Genomic DNA, 16,066 nt, shown 5'->3' on the forward strand with positions numbered 1-16,066 from the left:
CTTCATTTTGCCTCCTATCTTATTTTAGAGTTTTCATTATTTGTTTTCATTGTTTTTTTAATCAAATTTATTATTTTTTAGGGAAACCATGATTTGCTAAGTTGTTGAATTTCTAATCTGTTTTTACTAAACATTGCTAGGAGAATTGAAGAATCTCTCTCTTTTCGGTTCTTTTAGGTTCTTTTCAACACTATAAATGGAAGAATGTTGCAGAACTCATGAGTCTTCTTCTCTGGCATAAAAACTTAAGATTTTAACATCCTCAAGCTATTTTCGTAATCAATAAATGCAAAGATACCATTTTTAAATACTAGGAAAATAGAAAAATCCAGCTACTCACTTCCTCCTCCAATTTCTAAGACTTTTTTACTAGAGTAAAACAAACCGAGTTCTTTGATCCAATATAGTTCACTAAGGAAACAATTTTTTTTATTTGCTTGCTTGAAAACAGGGCAAAATGAGATAAACAAGAAGATAGAGTAGTCTTGATTCCGGAACTGTCTAGTGCTATAATGTATATTAAAGCAGTGGAAGAAGCCAAAAAACCTTGAGAGTATTAAGGTCCAAGTACTATAATAAAAGAGAATTTTAATGCGTGGAATTGAGATGAGCAGAAGTGATATTCTTGAATAAGAGTGATGCAGACATGAACAAACAACAATTGACTGTGGAGGGGGCTTCCTCAACAAGAAAAATTGAATAAGCTCTCCAGTCGCTTCGACTCCCTCTTTCGCCAACGAATGAGGATATTCATCATTATAATTCTTCAATCTTTGCAGTTGCAGGAAGGGTGGTGGGGTTTAGCTTCCTTAACTGTAGGAGTAAGAATTACTTTTATCATGGCATCTGAATCTCCTCGTCATTCTTTGCAATGATGTTATCGTGTAATTCAACTTCAACTTGTTCGGCAATGGGGTGAAATTATCATGTTGTGTCTCCCAACCTTAACTTCTTGGTTAATTTTCGTTCCACTCCTAAGAATCAACATTTTACAATGCTCTTTTCCATGTGTTTTATGACTTGTTGGGGGTGGAATATGTTGTTTGATATCTTCAGTTGGCATGTTCTCAAACTGTCCTATAGAATTCAACATATTAAATATGACTGATTTAAGTTCAAAATGTGCGGCATAAATTTTGGGTACCATAATTCCAGGATTCAGATCATCCAGCAATGGAATTAAATGATCACAAATAACACGGGCCTATCAGCAGGTCCAACATTTTGTAATGCCTTGGCATTCTGATTTTTACCATTTTGACCATTTGATATTTATTTTCTCGAGCACGTATTGGTTCCAATGACTCGTCAGAATATCTTCTAGGCATACACCAAATAAGCCTAAAAATATAAAGTAAATTATACAATAATAAAGAAGCAAAAATAAAATGCTATGTCAAAACTAATTAATTTCTCGTTCCCGATAAGGGCGCCAAAAACTTGTTCACGTTTTGTGAGTATTGAATATGAATGTGAAATATGTGTAGAGGTGGGTATACGGGCTACCGCCCGTTTAGCCCGTGGGTTTTAACGGTACGGGCTTAAATGGAGCGGGTTAAAAAGCCCGCATTCATAAACGATTTTGAATTTTAAGGCCCGTGGCCCGTCCATTTAACCCGCGGGCTAAACGGGCTTACTCGCGGCCCGTTAAATAAAAATAATTTTAAATGTTTTAAATGCAATAAAAAACAATGTTTTAACTTTACTACACCTTTAAAAATGATCGAACAACTTGAAAAGGAAGGTAGCACCGTTAAAATAATAAATAATATTTAAATTTTATTTTAAATAGACGAAAATGATTATAAAATAATATTTTTTTAATTTTTTAATCATTAATATATATATATAATGATATAATTACTTAAACTCAAATTAAAAAAACAATATTCGCTTATATCACCAAATTGAAAAACAAATAAGACAATAACCACATTATACTTTTATAAAACACGATTATTCAAGGCTATAATATGAAGACACAGAAGTGTCTGAAAGCATAAATTCAAACATAAAAATTCAACAAAGTTAAATATTATACTAATCTAACAAGAAAGTTGTCAAGTAGTCCTAATAATTGTATTTTATAGATACTTTAGAGAAAGACTAAAACATAATATGAAAATATAAAATAAAATACTTACAGTATAAGAGTAAATTTGAAAGATACAATTATACTAAAATTGATAAAATATAAGTCATTAATTTGTTAAAATATATTTATTTTGTAAAAGTCTTTAAAAGTTGAAAAATATGTTTTCAATTTTTTCTTTTACTTTTCTTTCTTATTTTTAATCCAAATATTACGTGTCATGTGATATATTATTAGAATATCAAGTGATTTTTTATAATTAAAGAACAAAGTGGGTAACATACTTCATGAAAAAAATAAAGATCAAAATTAAATAAAAAATCTTTAAATATCAAAATGATAATGATGTATATTTAAATGAAAAAAATATTAAGCAGCGGTAAAATTATGACAAACGCCCTAATAAATTTAAGAACTACAATAGTTATAAGTAACATCATATTTATAGGTAATTTATTTTCTTTTTCTATAAAATTCTTTAAGTTTATTTTCTCTAAAATTTTATGAATTTTAAATTAAGCGGGCTTTAGCGGGTTTCGTGGGTAGCCCACGGTTATACCCATTAAACCCGCGGGTTTAACGGTCCGGGCTAAAAAGCCCGTAATTTAAACGGTCTTCAATTTTTGAGGACTGAAGCCCGCACGAATCGCGGGTTAAACGGGTAGCCCGCGGGCCTTAGCCCATATACCCAGCTCTAAATATGTGCAAGTATACACAATCAAACAAGAAATGAAGTGATGAGTGAGTATCATCTCCACATGGATTGGTTGAAATTACAAAGTTTAACGAAAGAAAAGCACTACTCTACTCAAGTATAGTTAGTAATGGTATGCACTAATGATGGATGTCAAGCCAATAGATATTGGTGGGGATGAAATTATGGTATGATGTGATAGCAAATAGTAATGTTGAGGCAAAATGGATGTAAATGTAGTGATAAGAGAGCAAATTATAAAGTAAAAAATAATAATAGTACCAAAGCAACACAAAATGGGAAAAACAGCAAATAAATGAAATGACTTTACAATCCTCACATGAAACTACTTTGGGAATGAGTGATAGGGAATGATTTAAGGATGCTAAAAATTATCTGTCTATCATATTTAATCTATCTAAGCTTCACTTGATCGACGAAGTTTACTGAAAATGCTCCCGCTATCTCTAGTCAAAGGAACCTAATAGAATAGAATGCCTCGTCATCTCCTCTCAATCTCAACTATGGAAACCTACTCTATTGATAAAAACTACCCCTCTTAGTCGTTGAAATCCTATCTTAGCCTCTCTCAAGCATTAAGTGATTGAGATATAGTACTACTATGTCGGGTTTAAGCTTAAGTAAACTACTACACCCCATTGCTTATGTGGATCTTACTTGTGTTTCTCATGAATACTCCAAGCATTAATGATTGAGTTCCTCTCGAACACCTAGCCTTCATCTAAGTAATGGACACTCTCATGCCTCATACAAACTTAGAATATGAATCCTTCATATGCAAAACAAGTAAATGCAAAAGATAAACTTCAATATACCATTAAAACAAAATCAAACATCCATAAAATCAACCCCAACAAATAAGGTTTATTCATGATGGGGTTCGAATCATCCATGAAAAGATTCATAAAAATCATTCGTTCCAACAACCCAAATCAAATGATAAATAAAAGAAAAGGGGAAGTAGGAAAAAGCCTTCGACGCGCGTTGCCGAAGCTCCCCTCAGCCACCACGAACCGCCTTAGCTCACTAGCTCCTCTTGGACGCCTAACTCACCACTTCCTCGAGCTTCACCAATGGAGGAACATCACCAAGAAGATGGAGAGAAGAAAATGGTGGAGAAGATGAAGAAAATCAAGTTACCGAATGTGAGTGTGTAACCTCTTTTCCTCTCTCATGTTAGGTGTATTAAATAATAAAAATATCTAAGGGTATTCATGGGATTTAGCACTCCAAAATACCCATCATACCCCTAGAGTCACTCATAGGCGTGATGTATATCCTCACAGGTGGAAGTGGTCCCCAGCAAGCGGTTATAACCATCAAACACTGCCTAGCCAGTTGTCAATTTATAACAATATCTTTTTGTCCTTTTATGTGCTAGAAATGCTAAGGGATTTCTATCTACTTCAGCAACGTATGATGCCACAACTTTCCTTCCTAGCTCGCCCCCTTTTCTTACTGTTTTCCTAGACATCACTAAAACAACACCTTCCTCCTCATACTGTGCCTTAACAACATAAAATAACACAACCACCACAAATACAATAATATGCATCTACATGCGTCTAAAATGACCTAAATGAGCCCTTAAACAAATAATAACTTAAGTGAAAAAGGCCTTGAAAGTAGCCTTTTTAGGGAATTATCAACAATTAATAGGAAATTAATCGAATGTGTGAATAAATAACCGGAGTGAAAAGATAGTAACTTTAAGGATTAAACAGTAAAACCAACAAAGATCATGGCCATAAACAAAATATCACACAAACTAGGCAATGGAATCGTAATAAAATCATCATCAACATTCATGACTAAAATGGAAATCATTAAAATTTAAGGATTGAATCAAACATTTACCCAAAACATGTATAAATGTGTGGATTGTGACTAAAATAGAAACGGAGTGAAACTTGAGATACAAACTAAAACAAGTAAAAATTCATGGCAGTAACCAAATTATAATATTACAAGATATGAGGGTTGTGGAAATAATTCTCCCATGCACCCAAAACGCACAACCCTCTTCCCCAAAACAAAGTCGTTTAGGATCAAGTATTGAAGAGCCCAAAGCTAAAAATCAAGGCATATTAAGTGAGCTAGAAGGGGAAAAGCGAATAATCGAATTAACTTGTTAAATATATTTTATTATTAACTTAATTTAAAAATATTTTTATTTTTATCTTCATTTAAAAAAATATATTTTTATATTGAAATTTATTTAAAAATATGACTAAATTGAGAGAATATGTAAATAGCAAGAATCAAATGTGTGATCATACCAACTATCATGCCACATATTATGTTAATAGTTAACAACAGTTAATTCATGATGACCACATCTTAATTAAATAAAAAATGAAAGTGACCAAATCTTAAGTGACTATATCTTATGTTTTATGAAGTCAGTAGTAAAAAATGGACAAAACACAAATATAAGTGATCATCTGTTTAATTAACCCTATAAATAAATATAATATGATATTATATAAAATATTTCTTATATTAGCCAAAGAAGCCCATACTACTAGAGTTTAACGAAGAGGACCCCATTGGGAAGTGAGATGGGGTTGGGCTGTAGTGAACTTAAGATCTATGAAGTATGACCCTACCGGAGTGGCCATTCATCCATTTCCCCCTCTTTGTTGCTGCAACTCCTTGTTTATTTTGACAGCTTTGAAATCTAGAATATTTATGTTATATTAGTTATCAATATTTTTAGATTTTCTATTTTGAAGATTTTTTAAAAATAATTTCATTAATATATATATATATTGTATAACTACTGGTATCCAATCTATTGATCGATTAATGTAAAATCGGGTACTAGTAAAGGCAAGAGCGACCCTCCCAACCAAATTTATTTCATTCATAATCGTTAAAATTCTAACAATTGACCTTACTTAAAGGTTCTAATGTCTTATCTCTCTAGACCAAATAATTGTTGATTTTAATATGTATTATTTTTCATACGACCTATTCATAAAATGCTACATGAACTTTTTTTTAATAAAGAATGTTATGGTAACATACATTACGGTTGAAAATTTTATAAGACAAACCAAATAAAAGAATTTACATATACCATATTGATAATAAGATACAATTTCAGAGCATTTAACTCTTATTTTCATTCTTTCAAAAAAAACTCTTATTATCATAATTATCGTTTTTAATTTTTAGTTAAATATTTTTTAATAATCTAAGATAATTATAAGTGGTACTATTTGTTCTAAATACTCTTAATCATTTAATAATGAATACTCAAACCCTATAATTATTGAAACTCCAACAACTTTTAGTTAAATATATAATATTTTATATTAAAGAGACTCACACTAAATTTACCTAAAAAAAGTTCATATTGAGTTTATTTTCTTGTTTGAGTTTTAAGTTAGATTTGAACTTGATCAAGTAACATGATTAGATTTGGGTTTAAATATATATATATATATATATAATAGTAGATGAAAGTTGATTTCAATTTATTATTTTAAAAGAAACAAGGGTATGAGTAAGCACATTTGGTCGATTAACTAATTAAGGTGTTCGTCTTTCTTTCCTCATATTTTTTTATGTCATGGATTCTAGATCCGCTATTACTCTCCTTTTTTCTGTCTTGATAGAATTAGGATTAAATTTAGAATTTGTATAAAAAATCAAATGACATTGAACAAATGAAAAGAGTAGCAAACTCAATTAGCTGAGAGAGTGGGGTAGGGAGTGAGACAGAAGAAGCTTCAGGACTGAGTAATTTACTTTTCACGGACAAAATATCTGAATTGTACAATTAAGTAAAAGCACTCATACGACTAAACAAATAGAATCCAGAGTGCTTTATACAGACGGATGCAATGCAATACAACCGATATAACAATTGCTTTAGCTATCTCCATCTTTTAATTATATAGTTTGATGATAATAATAATGCATTCATTCCTTTATGAGAGGGCTAATAGATGCATAAGTTTTTTAACTTTAGTTTATGCATGTTATGAAAAGATAGAAGCTTCCTCGATATGTGAACTCGTGGGAATGAGTTGTATTCTTTCCCCTTCCCCTGTAGGCTTTATTACCTTTTCTTTCCTTTTACAATCTCTCTCTCTCTCTTAGTTTGTGCCTTAGTTACATAGGCATGAATTGAAGACAATGAGCTTTTCTGTGACAACTTGCAGTCCCCAAAATTTTCTCTGCAACCAATAAAGGTATCTGTGCAGTGGCACCACCATCTTTTAATGGACAAAGGAAAGGTGTAACACCTTCGACCCGAACAGTAAAACAACGGCATCTTAACATGTAGTTTTACTGTTCGGATTGAAAGGGTTACATAAGGAATTGCAAAAAACTCTACAACTTATCGACTAAACTAGCCAAGATACATGCGTATCCCAAATAGTTCTACATACATACATGCATGTTTGCATATATTGAACGTAAAAGTAGGGTTAATCCGCACATGATGATTGGAACTTGAGAGTAGTCATTGGTGTCCACTTCGAGAATTGAGACCCGAGGAATAAGGAGTGGTGAAAGAGGTTAAAAGGTTGATACTCTATGTCGGTTTCCATCATTGGCAATTAATATTGCTTTAAACAAGTTGTGCATAGTTCCCAATGAATATATTATACGTATGTATGCTTTTGAAGAGGCATGTGCTCCCAATCCTCTGATCTTTTGCTTTAATGGGATCATGTTTTCTTTAAGTTAGTGTAGCTTCTTTCTTCCCGACGATGTCTGCAATGATGGCAAGTAACTAACTTTAAATGTGACAGTTTTAAAAAGTTCACTTCATTCTACAAAGAGTAACCTGGAGATGATGAGAAGACAGCAGCTAAACATTGACCAATTATGACAGAGATAAAAGTAAGATCTAACCCTTAAAAATTTTAAATTTTAGTATAATTTAATTTTTTTTATATTTTTTTTAATAATCGACTTTTATCCTCATGAAGTTTATAATACCTTAAAATTTATACTTATCTAAATATTGACCATCTTAGTAATTTTATGAATAGTAATGTTCTCATTCTCTTTATCTGTATCGGGCTGATCTGAGATAATCTTCAAGGAAGGTGGCAGATTTACTCGCAATTGAATCAAAAGGTCAAGTAAAAGATTTCAAAACATTTTAAGAACGAAGGAGATGCTATCAGACCATTTTATCATCGGCAACTGCATGTCTCTTTGCGTTTTGGTGGTATGTCAAAAAAGAGCATTCTAAGATGGTCATAATTGGTCATAAACCTGGAGATGATGAGAAGACAGCAGCTAAACATTGATACGTATAAAAGGGTAAATATATATTTTGGTACTTAACTTTTAGGGTTTAATTTGGTGTTTAAAAATTCGTTTTTGTCTAATCAAGTCTTTAGCTTGATCTCAATGTTCAATTTAGTGCCTAACTGGTTTTCGTCCAATTAGACACATGAACTTGATTTCATGATCCAAATTGATTGAAATAAATCATTTACTATATAAGTACAAGATTAGGGGGGAAATCAAATTCGAATACAAATTTCAACCAAAAAGCTGATTTTATGTATCTAATTGGATAAAAAAAAACCTATTGTATTGAATTGATCCTTAAAATCAAATTCAAATACCTAATTAAATAAAATAAACTTGAATACTAAACTAAATATCAAAATCAAAGTTTAGAAATCAAAATGCACAGTTAAATAACATTGTAATGAATAACCAAAGATGATAGATTAAAAAAAATCAAAATATATAAAATTACAAATATCATAAAATTCGAAGGATGGGGAAATACAAATTGATGTACTAAACTCATAATAATTAGTTTCAGTAACAAATTAAGATTGGCATGCATGGCACATGCATTATCATATACCTCAGGCAAAAACCTATTGTAATTATAATAATTATTTACTAAAACCCTAATCGAATATCAGACTCAGAGGGAGCATAATTAATTAACCTTCAAGTCTAATAATAAGTCATATATATATATATATATATATGTGTGTGTGTGTGTGTGTGTTACCAATTGATCATCCAAATGGTGAATGTCTCCCCTGTGCAACACTACTACTTTTTATCATAGGGTTCATCCTTTCTGCCTGAAGAGGTGGCCTCCTCGGCGACGTCCTTTCCAGTTTAGGCGATGCTTCGAACTTCTTTTCACCTATGCCATCTCCAGAAAGCACCGGCTTCGCGTCGTAAATCTCCGATATACTGTCTAGCTCGGTATTCGGGGGTGCGAGTTGAATCTGGTCGGTTTTAAAAGGATCATCTTGAGGTCCGAGACACGACGAAGCCGTTCCCAAATCTTGTAGTCGGAGCTCATCGGACCATATCAATGGGCTCTTCCCGCTGCCACTATAAGGGCTCGGCCTCTTCTTGCCGAGGCAAGAGTTATCGTTGATCGAAATGAAGTCGTCAAGCAACGGTCTATCCATGTTGTGATGGAGATCAAGTTGGTCGCCCCCATAAATGTTGAGGTCTTGAAAGGGTGGAAATTGAGAGGACTGAAATCCTTCATCGTTCCGATGTCGGGAACACCTGATTTCCCATTCCTTTGTAGCCACCGCCGGAGGCCAAGTTCTCGCGGCTAGTGTTTGACAAGCCTTTTCCAGTATGGACTGCATATACTTGCCTTGAGCCTCAATCCTCAATTGAAGATGTCTTTGAACCTGGCACGTATGATGAATAAGTCCATATAAAGATTTACCCACTGAAAAATATCATTAAGATTTTAATTATTATATTTTGGATATGGTGAACAATCAAGAAAAGAATATTATCCATGCATACCTCCAGTTGCTCATGAAGTCTCTCTGCACTTCCATTTGCATCCTAATCGCATCAGCCATGTATCATCATGTTAGAATTACACGTGCTTTCAACGAGAAAACTCGAAATAATTTTATTCTTAAGAGAAAAAAAAGACACAATTAAGTGATTTCATTCTCTTTTAAATCAAATTTATATTTATTTAATTCATATCTAATAGATCCTGCAAATTTAATTTCAATTTAATTGAATATCTAATATACATACATAAATATATACACAAACACAAACACACACACATATATATATATATAATATATATATGAGCCAAGCCACCCATGCAATTGACACCCTATTTTAAATGAATATTGATACCAATCTTAATAATATTGACACTCATAATTTATTCTTATTTACTTAAAAAGAATATAATCTATATTTTAATATCGTAACTTAAATTTTTAACTCAGCCTATATATGTATGTATGTATGTGTGTGTATAATTAAATCACAGCAGGTGAACAAATACATACTCGTTCATGCTACGAGCCATCATGCCAGAGGAAGATGCAGCGTTTCTTTGAAGATCTAACGCCCCCGGGAGAAAAAGGATAGAAAAAACAATTAGCTACAAACATGCATATATATATATAATAAAGAAAACCCTAGAAAGAAGAGTCCACCTCAATATCTTACCATCTTTTATAGATTGATCGTTTAATTCCTTGTGAGGTTGCTTGCCAAGTCTGAATTTCTAATCCAGCAGGAAGAATTAAAATCAGTGTAATCAAAAGAAGCAAAAAAGAAAAGAGGTAAAGAGAAATTAAACAACTCAAAAAAGAAAAGGAAAGGGAAAATTCAAGACAACCCTACATGGAGAAGCTTGTCAGTTGTCACAAAAGGTCTGGAACCCAAAAAAAAAAAAAGCTAAAGCAACATGGGATAATCGGTGTTGTATTCAAACCTGGAGATGGCTCTTGAGGTGGTAAAGTGTAAGACCCTTCACACCCATAACTCTCATGATTGTTTTCGGAGTAGCCTCTGTCAAAGTTACAGAAAAATATATTGATACACACAAGTAATCAATTCCAAGGTAAAAGAAGAAAAGGGTTAATAGATGAAATACTGTCGGGGCCTCCGAGCTGGGTAACGGCGTCGACGAAGCGTTCGTGGAGCTCGACGGTCCAACGCAGTCGAGGCTTGGGGTCAGTGGTGAGAACCAGACCAGAGTCGCCTTGAACGCACATGGGTCTATCATGGGAATTCATAGTTGAAGGCTCTTTGGTTGGAACATTCTCTCGGAGGCTGTGAGAATACCCTGAGATTCAAGAACAGATGCGATATGCAAATAGGGAGGAATAGGGTGCGTTTCGAAGAAGAGAGGGGCTTTGGCTTTGCTGGTTCAACTTACAATAAAAAAAGGAATAAACACAGGTCTCCCCTTCATATAAAAAGAAATGCAATATATACTAATACTATACTGTATACTAAAGTGCACTTGTTCTAACGTGCACCCGCTCTCCCTTTCCTTTACAATACACTATTTATACTACGCCGAACACTTTATTCACTTATAAAAATATAAATATTTTTTAAAAGACCAAAATCTAAACCATGCATATGAATGTACGTGATGAGTGGGAAAGTTTTACCATAGATGACTGTATCTTTCTACTATAATACTACCATGCGAAAGATGCACTCATCATGGCAACTCATATGTAAACATGGACATCTTTCACCCTTAATTATTCCATCAACCCCTTTAATCATTAGATGTGTGCAGATATTTGCATACATGACCCGTTTTGTTGGTTTTATAGTACAATTTTCCTTTTAGGTTATAATGAAGTTCTAAATCTTGTGGGCTATATGTGCTATGATGGCATGGAAATAAAGACAATATATATGTTTTATCCTTTATATCATTACCAAGAAAAAGTTTGTCATCATTTGTTGATAGCAAAATTTAATGATTAATTAACTGATTCTTAACCAAATTTATAAGTAACCAAGCTATAACCGAACTTATTTATAATTTGTTTTTGTCTTCTTTTTCTCTTGGCTTTTGTCTTTGCCTTTCAGTTAAATAACCGTTTACATAAATTTATTTATAGTATGATTAATTTGGATCCTAATAATATAGTATTTACCGTGGTGACGTTTTTAATCTATTTTTTAATTAATAATGTCAAAATTCGAATCTTTAATTTTACCTCATAGACTTAAAACTTTATCCTGTTAGAATGATCGATAATTAATTTTACAAATAATTGTTTTTTTTGTTAGGAGAGGAAGAAGAGGAAATGTTGTAAATAATTGTTTGATACAATATAAAATGATTTTAACTCTATAAATAAGATTAAAAAAACTTTTATTATGATAAAATAATTAATTTTGAATTTTAGAAATCTAATTTGCATTCCGTAACAATAAGATTCATGTTTGAAGTCAAGGAGTATATCACTAACATTGATATGTGATTCCCGAATGATGTATGATATTCAATTGCACTATCTCGTGACTTGTATTCTGACAATTATTTGTTTCATTACATGTTAATGTCAAGTAATTAAGGATATAAGAAAATGAAGCCAATGACTTAAGGTGTGGTGAGCAATGGTGTAATGTGAGGACTTGAACATCAATGCATAAAGAATGAAGCTTTAGACGACAGCATGGACCCCTCCCTCTTCTAAAGCTTAATTGATGGGCCTCACTCTCTCCTCTTTTGTGGAACTGAAGATTGTTCATCTCATCCATGCATTTCCAAGCCGAATAAACCAAAAATACATTGGTTATCATTGGGTCAAACCATTAAATTCGCACAATGTATGGACCTGACTCATCACGTCATCTGTGGTCCCAACCAATAATATTTGTCCATATCATTTTTTTATGGTAAATCCTCACCTCTTTCCTACACGTAAATAAGAAGTGGATAGTTATTTGAAAATTATTTTAAAATCGATGTCTCTCATCACTGAGACCATAGATGACATGGGTGAGTCGGATCCATCAATAATTCTCCTACTATTGGATAAAAAAATAGTAGTAAATCAAGATGACTAAGAACATTATTAAAAAAAAAAGGTTCTTCCCTCATGCAAAGATGTCAAAATGTGATGGGAGATGATAAAAATATAAAAGAAATATGCATGGTTAATATTTGATGTATTTACATGCGCAAACTGTATAAAACTCAAAAGTTCATCAAACCTTAAATACGAGATAAATCCTCAAAGTTGATTTTCCATGCCTTGTAGTAGTTTAATTAAAAATTCTACTTAAAGACATCAAACGTCAAAACACTTACTACTTAATAATATATATATATATATATAATGTTTACCATATCTTAGTGGGAATAAATGCTTTCTTCTATAGCAAAAAGAAAGCAATCAAATAAAGATTCTTAAGCCGAAATAAATTCTACATTTTGAATGAAGTTATACCAATCTTGTATCTTTTTTTTTGTCCAACAATAATATTATTGAAAGAAAATAAAACTTAAATTGTATGTCTCGTTAAAAACTATTATCTCATATCTATTGGATCTAGGTTTAATGTTTCACATTGATGCCTCTTCATGGTGTTTTCAACTATCAAGCACCTAAAGATCTCAATGGATTTGTATATTCACAAAGCTTTTCATATAAGTGTATTTTTGGGGGAGAAAGATGGATTCCAACCCTCTCTTTGAAGTTGAGATGGATGCTTATGCCATTAAATCAAATGTTCAAATATTAAATCCATGTGCTATTACCTTTATTAGTACTAAAATGATAAATTTTATAATGGATTGATACACACGTAGTAATATATCTACACATTTAATAATGCAATTTTTAACTTTATAAATTAATTTATATATATATAAGAAAAGAGGGATTTGAGTCAGATTGGAGGTTTTCTTTTAGACAGTAGCTGCCCCTTATAATATGATGAAGCAAAGTTAGAGTTTAACTTTTAGTTAATTAATTAATATAGTTTCAAAATCATAGAGAAAGGGGGCGCTTAGTATTAAGGCCATGTCTGCTTGAATTTCAAGCATCTTTATTGTGCTTACAGAATTTATTCTTCAAGATGAATATATTCCTTTTGCAACCCAACTTTGGGGGGCCATCTTTTATCTTTAATTTACAACCAGCAGGTCCACCCTACTTTTCTTATATTGCTTTTATTTATTTATTTAAAAAAACTTATTCTCACACTTGCCTCGTATTAATTGGATAATATTATAAACGAATGTGAGATTTTATATTTACAATATAAACTTTAAAAAATTATATTAAAAATTATATAATTTTAATATGTAAAATTAAACTATTGATAAAACTTTCTCGATCTAACCTAGATGCTGTGATTTTTCACTGTCCGTACGTTCGTCTAGGATTAGACCTTAAATCCAGTATTTTCTTACCATCATTATTTTATTTATTTTAATTCTTGTTTCTCTTGTTTCATTATTTCTTTCGCTTTGGATTCAAGTTGCATTCACAATTTTTCTCTGCTTTTGAACCATGTATAAGAATAGATGAGATGACTTATGAGTATTTTAATCAAGTAGTCATAATATATTATAAATAGGAGTATTTAAACTTAAATTTTAAAATAAATGAAGAGTGGAGATAGATTAAGCATAGTTATGAGTCAAGTTGGATCCTATCAAAATTTTATCCATTTGAATTCAATCCAAATATAATACTATTTACTCATAACTGACTAATATAAATTTCGAAAAATTTCACTTGATTCGATTTTAAGATAAAAACTCACACCCAACTCGACACAAGTATGTATGTATATATATATATATATATTAATAGGGAGGACGTAAATTTAGTTAGTGGAGGATAACTTAAAACTTATAAAATTTTAGAGGGACAAAAATAATTTTAATAGAAAATACATGCATAGTTATGAGTCAAGTTGGATCCTATCAAAATTTTTATCCATTTGAATTCATCCAATATAATACTTTTACTCATCATCTGACCTAATATAAATTTCGAAAAATTTCACTTGATTCGATTTTAAGATAAAAACTCACACCCAACTCGACACAAGTATGTATATATATATATATATATATTAATAGGGACGGACGTAATATTTTATGTTAGTGGAGGATAACTTAAACTTATAAAATTTTAGAGGGACAAAAATAAATTTTTTAATAGAAAATACATAGATAAAATTTAAAATATATGATAATTTTAAATTTTTAGGGGACAACGCGCATAGATCCATCCCTATATATATATATAAGAATTATAGTAATACCTTAATATATAAATACAATTATACTATTATTCTCATGTCATATTGGATATCTTTTGTCATAAACTCAAACTAATTTTATCCTTAAAAATCCATATTCTAACCCGTTTTTATATAAAAATTAATAATCTTATATAATTAGATAGGATTAAAATTCACCAGGTTCAGATTGATTTTAAATTTTAAAATGCAGAATCACAACTAAATTGATCTAAATTGAAAGAGATTTAAAAATTATTTAAATTTAAAATTAAATGTTCTTAAGAGATATTTAAATTAAGAAATAGAAAATTAAAAAATAATTTATTTTACCTTTAATATTAATAAAGAGAAAAATAATTAAACAAAAAATTAAAGAGACTGTGTCACTCTCAGTCTCGCTCCACTCAAACAAAACAATCAATACTAATATTAATGATTTGTATAAATCAAATAAAACTAATTATATTAAAACAAATTAAGAGAGAATAATTTGATATTTATCTATTTAAAGAAAAATAAATTATGCAATTCGGATAAGTTTTCGTGGTAGGTTGATCAGATATGGGTCGAGATGTTATTCACGACGTGGTTGGAATGATTTCTTCTTAACCTACATTGGTATCCACATAAATTGAGAATAGAATATTTTTCTTTTTCTTTTTTTCTCTATAAACATGTCATGCATTCTTTGTTTCATTACGTCTTGTTCTCTAGCGTCAGTTTCTCCCAATAGCTTTAGATAATGATTCACGTTGGATATAATCTTTCAGATCAATACACGATTTGTACTAACGATTTTCATTTAATCAGAGGAGATTTTGCTCCAAAACAAAACGTCAGGGGCTAAATGTTGAAAGTCAAAAATAAACATAGCACATGGGCACTACAGCAAAACTGTTATGTAGCGGCATTTAGAGAGTAAACGCCACAAAAGTTAAACATATAGCAACGTTTACAATCCAAACGCCACAAATTGAGACTTTAGCAGCGTTTTTCATACAAACGCTGCAATAGAGTAGAAATATAGCGGCATTTTTACCAAAAATGCCGCGTAGAGTGGTTTATAGTGGGCGTTTTCCAACAAACGCCGCAATGAAGAACACTTTTGCTTCGTTTTTAGACAAATGCCACAGAAGGGTTAATCAATAGCGGCGTTTATAGTAAAAATGCCGCAATAGAGTAGCCATTTAGCGGCGTTTTAGCCCAAACACTGTAATAGAGTGGTAATTTAGCGACGTTTA

At 31.3% G+C, this 16,066-nt stretch overlaps 1 pseudogene; it reads right to left on the minus strand.

The window, feature by feature from the left end:
* Positions 1-8,515: 8,515 nt before the first annotated feature.
* On the minus strand, positions 8,516-11,063 carry LOC120164478 (annotated as a pseudogene).
* Between the last annotated feature and the right edge of the window lie 5,003 nt (positions 11,064-16,066).

This window comes from Hibiscus syriacus, unplaced genomic scaffold (genome assembly GCF_006381635.1).
Source record: "Hibiscus syriacus cultivar Baekdansim isolate YM2019G1 unplaced genomic scaffold, ASM638163v2 tig00111540_pilon, whole genome shotgun sequence".
Lineage (NCBI taxonomy): Eukaryota > Viridiplantae > Streptophyta > Magnoliopsida > Malvales > Malvaceae > Hibiscus > Hibiscus syriacus.